This window comes from Trachinotus anak, unplaced genomic scaffold (assembly GCF_046630095.1).
Source record: "Trachinotus anak isolate AG129_WGS33_773 ecotype Australia unplaced genomic scaffold, CSIRO_AGI_Tana_v1 ptg000012l, whole genome shotgun sequence".
Taxonomy (NCBI): Eukaryota; Metazoa; Chordata; class Actinopteri; order Carangiformes; family Carangidae; genus Trachinotus; species Trachinotus anak.
Window position 1 is genome coordinate 1,530,349 of NW_027273863.1, and position 10,238 is coordinate 1,540,586.

General features: G+C 40.7%; 1 long non-coding RNA gene across 1 annotated transcript; it reads right to left on the reverse strand.

Moving 5' to 3' along the window:
• Window positions 1–610: 610 nt before the first annotated feature.
• LOC139629418 (uncharacterized) lies at window positions 611–4,591 on the reverse strand. The gene is made up of 3 exons (XR_011692969.1): window positions 4,119–4,591; window positions 3,459–3,537; window positions 611–1,183 (listed from the first exon to the last, which is right to left on the reverse strand). It is a non-coding gene; the product is annotated as an uncharacterized lncRNA (long non-coding RNA).
• Window positions 4,592–10,238: the final 5,647 nt, after the last annotated feature.

Sequence of the window (10,238 nt, forward strand, 5' to 3'; positions counted from 1 at the left end):
GGGGTATAGCTGAATGTGTTGTTATGACATCACAACATTACTAAAGTCCTGGCGGCTCATTTTAAGACAGTTTTTGAATAGTGTGTTCTGTGATACTTTGACAGTATTTATATGGACTCAAGACTTGCTTTATAATCAAAAAAGACCCGCACATCTCACTTTCTACAAAATGGGACCTTTAAACACTCATATGGTAGCACTGAGCATATGTTTAGTCATTTCTTTAAAGGGGATATGCTCCCAGTTTTGGATGAAATCAAGCTCTTGTTCCTACATGATTTGGATGCAGTGTAATGTATTGCAGCTCTCCCAGTCATGCTTGATTCTCATGACACACTGGACATTTATCTATTTATCTAAACGTGAGGATACATACCTCTGTCTGACAGTGAGCTGTTGAGACATTACTTATGTGCTGTTTTATTATGGTTGTTCTTTTTTTTTGTCACCACAAATTCTGAACAATATCATCTTTCAAAAATGGGCCAGTGTTGCCTTCACATGAATTTTTAACTGTGACCATGTGTTTCTCATTAAATGAAACAGAGAAATGAATAAATAACCTACATAGCTAGATAAAACAGAATCATATAAAAGATTCACACTCTTTATTGTGGTCCAAAGTCAGAGAGAAAAGATGTGGTAACATAGCAGAGATCTTAGACAGTGATTTTCTTTTTTTTGGGGGGTGGGGTGGGGTGGGATGGGGGGTATCTGCCCCTATCTGCACTTTTTTTTTAATTGGAACGGGCAGATTTTAAACCTTTAACCCTGTTCTACTCTGTGCACCATCTGTCAGGAGCCGATGGAGGAGAGCACATCAGCATTACTGATGACAGCTGTAACTTTACCCTGCTGTTAGTACACCGCGTGCCTCCATTAGTGCTTCATATTTTTTCTCACTGTTAATCTTTGATGAGGATGTCATGTAAGGAGATAAAAAAATGGCTGTCAAACTAACTAAGCCCACCCCCGCACAAAGAGTGCCCCACACACACACACACACACATACACACACACAAAAAAACACACACTCACAGATTCACACGAATAATGCATGACCATTCAATCTTAAAGGCGCGGATTGAACAAGGTGCTGAGCTTCTTCACTGGGATGTTGTGCTCTGCCTGCGGGGCCAGGCTTCTCCCTCCACCACAGGCTGAACACAGCTGGAGACAGCTGCTGCTGACAGAGGCGGATAACAAGACAAGGCATCAGTTCTTATAGCAACAAAGTAACTCTGGGAAATGTCTTTACTGTCATCTGGCATTAAAAAAAAGTTGTAGAACACAGGAGAAGCTAACAAGGATTCATAACCCAATATGGCATTTTATTTTTTCACTGGGACAGTCAGCCAGGGGAACATAGGAGGAAGAGGAGGAAAAAGCTTTAGTCCAGGAGGGCTGGGACACATCATCACGAGACATCAAAACAGGTTTGGTCCTAGTTCTGCTAAGGGGTCAGAAAGAGCTGTCTTATCCTTAATAATCAACCGTGTGGCCCAACGTACCCCTCGTATTAAGCAAGAAAAACTTAATTTACAAAACCAGGGTTGCAAAGTGTTTAACAGTTACAGAAAGATGATTTCTGAATGTACCTGTACCCCTGGCTGATGTTAGCAAGCCAGCTAAGAACACACAACATTTAAATAACAATGCTTTCATATGTGCACTGCAACCCTGAATTTATCTAGAGCTGTACAGTTGTGTAAGTGAGAACACAGCTGTCTGCATCACTGGGACCGTTCATTAAACAGGTTTTAACCTGCAGGCAGAGCAGGTCATTGTCCCAAGAACTCACAGTCAGCGAACATGATGACGACGTTTCTATCAAATAACTGCCATGAAACCAGAAGAATACAAACACCTGAGAAGAGGAAGGAGTCACTTACACAAAGACGCCTAAAAGAATGTGTAACTAACAAGGTTCAGGAATAAGTGTCTGTGAAGGGCTGACGCTGATATCATCAGACAAATTCAAGGAACAGCAAGAGACTCGATTGTTTATGATGTAAACCAAACACTGTGATTTCCACAGTGTACTCTCTGTGTCATGCCCTGCCTCCTGCTGGACTTTACCCAGGTGCCCCCGCCCTCGCCCAAACCAACCAGAGCCTTTTCAGCAGGTGACACGTCCGACATGAACAATGTCCTGTTGTGTGCTACATGTGTGAAAGGGCAACTCTGGCTGTCTGGAGCTGAAAACTAACAATTGTGTTTTTGTGACCTTAGAACGAGATTGTTGTGTAACCCCTTATGTTCTGGCTCACTCCAGTAGAATGACGAGACTGGCTTTGATCAGGTTCACAGCATTTAATTGTCATCCTCTGTGTAAACAGATAAACAACAAAAGTGTGGTTGGCGTTTGTCCTCACACACACACAGCTCCTGCCCCATAACTTGGAAGTCCAAGCAGCAAAAGGAACGAGCTGCTGGCTTCTGGTAACTAAACCAACCACGTCCGTCAAAATAAAATATCTCTCCAAAATAAAATAAAACGGAGCCTTGCATAAATATACCATCTATCAATCAACATCCATCAATATTAAAATAAGAACAAAATTAAAGAAACAGTCTGCGAATTTTGACGAACTTCAAACAAACAAAACAGCCTTGTTACAGTTGCAGGGCTCCTTGTTCTTCTGGTCTCTGAAGACAGTTCTCTGTCTGTCTGAGCTCGTTGTCCTGCTGCAGAATGAACCTGATGTTATTGTGTTGGTGGAGAAGAATCTGAACATCTACAGTGGCTAAAACGTTTCCATAGTGCTGCATGTCACTATTATGTTATACTTATTTTCAAGGCTGTGTCTCAGGCCACGTTATCTGTATAATGACATTCGCTGCATTTACACCTGGTATTAAGACTCTGTGACTGGTTACTTATTTCTAAAATCACTTTTTTGAGAGATGACTTTAGTGCTGCTACTTGTAGCTTGTTGCTTGCAAACTTGAGCTTTCAGGAAGAGGTGGCATCTCCACCCGCTGTCACGCAGTACACCAGGTGAAGGTTTAACAGTAGGCCAGTTTTTTTACAACACTGCTCACTGACTAACTTCATACAAACACAATGGAAATGCAGGTCTACATGTCTCTGTTTGTTTCTGTTGGTTCATTTAAATGAAGAGAGATGAAATGTATTTCTTATCTGTATCTACAGTGCACGTCATTTCTCCAGCGGTGAGGGCTAACAGAGTAACAGCAGTTTATGATAATATTCATATTCACAAACTTATGCTCCATGTTGCACTACAAGACTACACATGTAATTGCTGGGTTATCATCACACAATGGAAAACTGCTTCATTCATATTGGAATGAAAATGTTTTGTTACCAAATCATTTCTGTTAGACGGCAACCTGTTGGTGTTTGTAGAAAACAAATCTGGTCTGGCAAAACATTGAAAGCATCAGCGATAGTTGGGGTTGTGTGAGGTAGTCATGCATAGTCAGTGTGTTACCTGCAGGAGATTCAGATCAGCACGCTGCCAGTGAGGAGAGGCAGCAGGGAATGTGGCACACCAGCAGAGTGATGTGCTGCTGTACATGGGGACAGCAGAACTTTTAAAGGACGCCCACAGAAACAATCCAATATCCGTTTAAATCTACATTTCATTTAGAATATTTCCAGCGCTTTAGGTGCACTTGTGCGCAGGAATACAGTAGTTCAGCTGCTGAGAAACCAAAGGAAAGTGTTATTTTGATGGGAAGATAAAGCGCTGAAAATATTGTGGTTTCTTTTTAGGTCATTTGCATCGATGGATGTAGCATTTTCCATACAAAGAGTTCTAAATTCATAGTTTTTTACACTCAATATCAATCTTATCATAAAAAAATATATATAATGTCTTTTTTCTAAATGAATTGTTGAACCAGACAGCATCTGAAAAAATTATTCTATATCGAACCAAAACAATTGAATAGATAGGTATTCTGTTTTTTTTTTTCAAACTGAACAAATTTAAAATTCTTACAAAATAAAAAAGTAGCGTCTTTTTTCAGCAGATCTCTGATGCCCCCATCAGCAAATGAACATATTGATCGAGACAACCTCTTACTCTGAGAAAACAGAGTAGAGAAAGATTATCGACACCCTATAACACAAATAGTCAAATGTCTACCTGTTCATATGCATTAGATTAGTGTTCAATGTTCTGCTCCATCAGACGTTGTCGCGCTGTCATCTTTGGGACCACAGCTCTTTTCCATCCATTACTGCTTTGGCTAAAATTCCTTGCGTGCTGCTTCTAATCGGGGCCACAATCTGTCACCAAACCTCAGCTGAGGTATTCCGATCCTTCAGCATTCTTCCATATTAATTCTTTGGTTAATCTGGATGTAAATTTAATGATCACTTGTCGAACCTTGTCTCTGTTCCTCCTTCCAATCCTGTGGCAGACGTGGGCGTGGAAGCGCAGGTTACCTCTAGCCTCTGGAGTGATGGCACAGCAAATGTCGATCACCTGATGTTTGACATCCTCTCCTTCTTTTTCTTGTAATCCACAGAGCCTCAGGTTCCATCTCCTTTGCTCAGCCTCATTTACCTTGTTTTCCAACTCAGCCTTCTCTTCCAGACCATGAGCTCCCTCGTTCATGTTTTCCACCAGCAAGCCTCGCAATATTGTTACATACCTCAAGGGATGGCTCAGATTTACCTCTCTTCGGAGCAGAACTGGGTGTAGAGTCAGGTAATGGCATATGATCAGGACTTGTTGAGTGTGCTTGACTTCCACCTCCGGACCAGCGGAGGACATCATTGCTTAAAACGATTTTTATCTGTCTTGTTTGTTTTGTCCTTTCCTTTGTCACTTCCTCTTTTTTTCAGACATCGTCATGTTCTCAGTCAGTGCAAAGTTACTGATCACCATGCTAGCCAGTTAGCTACAGTAAGACAAATGAAAGTCTATTCTGCTAAACGTGAGCGTTAGAGATTGCTCGCTCTTCTATTTCCTACCTCAGTACAACATTGCATCACTGTTTTTGTTTAGGTGTTGATTTAAAATCAGGTGTGAAAATCAAAGCTATATCTTCAGGAGTGGCCGCCATCTTGACCCCTTCCTCACACAGCCTGCCCACAGCCCTCATTCACATGGTGCAACATGTTTGTTTCTGACAGTGAGAATAACCTCCATGGATATCCGTCATGGTTTCCAATCAACAAGAACAATTGGCCATGATCTGGGGCGTAACTGCTTAGTGTCTGTTGGGTCACAACGAATAGATGAGAAATATTATCAGATGCAATCCAGCAGAGGTGAAGGACGAGGATGTGGAAGAAAGAAATAGAAATATTCAAACTACAAAGGCAGTAAAGTCAGAGCAGAAGAGAGACAGAGGAAACATGAGATGAATGAAAGACAGATGGCAGAGGGAGAGAGAGCAAATCACACCCTTAATCTTAATGTTTAATACTCAATATTTAATCAGATATCTCCTAATTAATTACAAACTGTTTAATAATGTTTCCCAATGATTAAAGGGTTATCCCCTGCTTTGATTATTATAACCTCCAAACATGTACACGATTAGATTTTTTAAATTAATCTTCTTCCTCCTGTCTTTGTCTTAGCTCAAAGACACACTTTGAATGATTAAAGTCAGTCGGAGCTTTTCTAAATGTGGCCGATCCACTTCACTTCCAAGTTCAAACAAAGAGCTGCAAGTCAGGCTCCTTGAACTTTTAAATTCAGGACATTTAACCAAGCACTTGAAATCTCAAATTTTCATTTATTCATCTGTTTGTGCAGCCCACAGCCTTGGCTCCCCCACCTCCCATTACCATATTACCAGAAGGTCCATCCTGTCTGCTACTACTTCTGTCTAATTTTCCTCCTTTTTTCCCTTCATTAGTTCATGTTCTAGCTCATGTTTTTTTTATCGTCTGTTTTCCAGTCAGACTCTATCCCTAAGTTGTTGTTAATTCAGGAATTCAATATCTGTAAGCTTTTCACTGAAGAAGATGATTGAGATATGTCTTGATTATCTGATAGATTATAAAGTGAAAGGCCATTCATGCACCTGGTTGTAGTTTCTATAAGAACCTGTTGCCGAAAATCATATGCAAATAATTTTAAGCTGCATTCCATTTGTTTTTCTTTTCTTTTTTTAACAGTGGTATTTAACAGTAATACACACACACACACACACACACACACACATATATATATATATATATATATATATGCGCTCTGGTCCGCTCTGAAGGGAATCCTTCTTTCAATTCTTTATGTACTTTATGTTTAATTTTTGTTTATTTCCTGTTTTACTTTGAAACCACTTAACTTTTGTGCCCATGTATGTTGTATTACTTCCTGTCTTTGTCTGGTTTTCCCTTGTGATTGTCTGCCCCGCCCTAATGTGTTTCACCTGTGTCCAATCATCTCTACCTTCCTTGTCCTTGTCAGTTTGTCTCCCCCAGTTCCAGTGCCCCCCCTCACATCTCAAGCCCTGAGCCCTTAATTGACATCAGCTGGTAAGTGACTGTGTGTCAGAGGTGGCAGGGGCTCAGAATGGTATAAACAGGAATGCGACAACACTTGGCAACTTATCACGTTACCTTGACAACGTGAAAACGACACCATGCTCCTTTCTACTGTAGGTTTAGGACTTTTAACTGCTAAATTATAAAACCACGTTCTTGGAATATCCCCTGATGTAATGAAAAGATATTTGGAATTTATTATGTTATCATGGAACAACAACTGTTCTATTCATGAATCACCAAACTATGCATTAACACTTACATGCAACTTCTTTTTTCTTGAAGGCTCCATGTTTGAATTGGATGTCCCCTCCATGGTCATTTGTCTGTCTATGTGTCGTCTTCAATTTTTCTTAAATTGGTATTTCTGTTTTGTGGCATTTGTTTACCTTTTATATTTCCAGGCTTCCCTTGGTAACATCATATTTCACGTCACAATGCTATGAATTGTGGGCAATTCCCTCAGGCAAAGTCGGCAAAGATGCCCACTTACAGAAAGGGCGCAGGAAGAAGGCACACTCTCGAGCCCTCAGCCACTTAATGATTTGTCAGTCAGCCAGCACAGACTTAGCAAGAACGTGCATCAAAGCGACTGAGCCTGAGTCTTCGGTTTGGAACTGGGGGTCTGTTTTGCTCCTGCTGGGTTTTCCTCGTGTTTCCTATGCCTCTCTTTTGGTTCCTGAGCTTTTTATTTTCTAAGCTCTGCTTCACCAGTCTGTAAAGCCACTTTTTGTTATTAAATGACCCTTTTTCCCACCAGCACCCCTTTTTGTGTTGTCCGCATTTGAGTTCAGATTTCCCTCAAAATAACGACCATGTTAGAAAACTGCTGCTCATTTACACATTCAGCACACAAAGAGCAACATTATCATCTATTTAGACCCGTGTTTGTCTACTCAACAAAAAAACATGCATGGTGGTAAGTCCAGGTGTTTTGGTGCTTATATGTACAGCGGTGCAAAGATGACTAGAATTACCACCTACCACTAACCAGCCAAGGTGCATGAAATATGGTCACAATCTCCCCTTTCTAAGTTACAGCATTGAATAATGCACAGAAGTGTTTTTACAGAACATTATGATGTCACAGTGAAGTTGACCTTTGACCGTTTGGATATTAAACGTGTTAACCTGTGTCATAATTAGTGCATGAAGTTATCAGCAAAAATGTATTTTGTGAGACCACATTGACCTTGACCTTTGACCTTCAAAATCAAATCAGTTCACCCTTGAGTCCAAGTGAATGCTGGTGCCAAAGTTCCCACCACGTTATAACGAGAATGGGACTGGCAGACCACCTGAAACCGAGCCCTGGCTGTGGCCGGTGCGGATCGGAGGCTGTGGTGATAAATAAATACGTTTTCAGCCACTTTGAAACAGCTGAGCCAGTCACAGGGAAGCATCACAACAGCTCAACAAATAGAAAGATGAGTCTTCACAAAATCATGTTGTTGTCTGGATGACGTCATAGGCACATGGTGTGGGTTGTTATTTACTTTGTACCATGACAATAGAAATAAGTAATAACTATTGTTAAGGGAATAATTCACAAAATTACATCAATTGACAGCATTTCAGTTTGAATCACACTCTAGCCTTCTTAGAATCTGACAGGAGCCTTTGTACTATAATAAATCTTTGCCAAAAACAAAGTTCGAAAGAAGATACTGACACACATGCACATAAACAACCGCAGGAACAGCACAACACAACACAACACTGATGTGTGCAGAGGTGTGTGTGTGGTTATTTTGTAACAGCTCGGTGTCATTTTCAGATGATTTAATCAGAGTAAACACAGTGGGTGCCACCATGGACAGCTGTGTATAATGACACTGTGCTCTGGTGCAGCACTTCTCAAATCTGGGGCCACGGATTCATCAACATGTGTCCTGCTGCCTTCAGACGGCTGCAGGGATTTAATGACCTGAAGGAGAAACTGTCACACAGTCGTAAAGCAGCTGTGGACAGGAAATACTGTAAGAATGATAAACACAGACTGCTTTTCAAACATTCCTGCTTTAGCCTCACTAATCACTGGTTGGCGATTTCAACATGTCCACTGGTTAAAGAGTGTTTAAATAGATTATTTACTTTTTAAACTGCACATATACTCCAGGAGGTTAGTTCATCCCCAACACCTCCTCTTCTACCTGTGCGCCGTGGACACCAAAGCTTAAGAGAATTTCAATGTCAGGACCAGCACAAACAGTCAGAGCACAAATCGTCTCTAACTTAATGATAAGAGCCAAGTTTGTTTTGTAAAACCAGAGTGAACTAAAAAGTTAAAGACCTGTAGAGCTGGGGATCATTTTCTGTCCTCATATTGCCAATACATTGTTACTGCAGCTGTAATTTATGCAGCTCAACATTAGTTCAGTGCAGCTTACCACAACACGGGTTTGCATCAGACTCTTAACGTATAATGATTATGCAACTAAAATGTGTGAACTCAATTTACATCAGCCAGTTCCCTACATCCCTGCTCGTTAACAACACGGCACCTTAAAGCACACATGAGCTCACAGATTATCAATCAATCAGGGCACATTTGCGTAATCAAACAGTGGAATGGAGCGTGGAGCGTGTTGCTCAGTCAGACAGCTCTCCATCTATCTTCACAGCCTCTGTCTGAGGGCTCTCCAGGAAGTGAAAGAGAGGAAATGAAGAACAGAAGGGAGGGTCAGGTGCTCGTAAGTGCTTTCTGGGAAATGGAGAAGTGGTGTTTTCAGGTGTGAGGGGGTGTGCTGAAATTCTTAATGGATTCCGGTAAAGATGTCAAGAGCAAAAGTCTTGAAGCGATGCAGGTTTGAAGAGTTTCTCTTTGTGAGTGAAATTGTCAAGTTGAGGAGAGAATGTCAGAGTGACAGAACCGAGGAGCTGTTACCACAAAGAAGACAGAAGCTGAGCTTCCTGGAGGAAGAGGAACCTGCTCAGCTGCACTGTTGATTTATTTGTTGATATGATTTTACAGAATCATAATTAACATGAAATTCATCAGTTATTAAAGGACAATAACATGAAACAATTACACTTAGAAATCACTTACATCTGGTATTAAAATTTGATCTCTACAGTGTATCCATTAGTGTTGTCATGACTATCAAAAATGCATGAAATTAAAGTGTTAAATAATATTATAAGTAGTTTACGCCTGATTGTCCAGATAACACACAGTGACTGACAGTTGATGGGATTTGGTAAAGCCTGACATCAGAGTGGCAGAATTCTCCTCCTGACTGTGGAGATAAATACAGAGAACAGATGATTCAATCATTTAGTTAAGAGCAGAGTCACTGGATCTTCCTCTGTTCAGTGAGATCCTTGTTGAATCAGATACACCACAGATTACCTGAGAAAAAAAACCCACCACAGTCAGACAGAAGCAGCAGAGGCTGATTGAAGAGGCTGCTGTTACTGGCACCAGATAAAGACAAGAGGATGACGAGCGACGTCTCTCTCTCATATCCCATCTTGGTTCTGTTCAGCTGCTCTTCCAGGATCCTCAAAGTGAACTGATGTTGAAGACTTCATTACTTTAGACAAACTATATATGACTACTAGAGGTGGGCAGCTGAAAACTGCACTCCAGTGAAATACTGTTACTTTGGAAAAGCAAGTAAATAAAGAACTAAAAGTAAGTCGAGTTAATACTGAACTTGGACTTGCTTTTATCTTTTTTGCACCATCCATTTGGAACTCATCACAAAACACTTTCAAAATGAATGCATTGGTAACTTTTGATCATTTTAAAGATAAG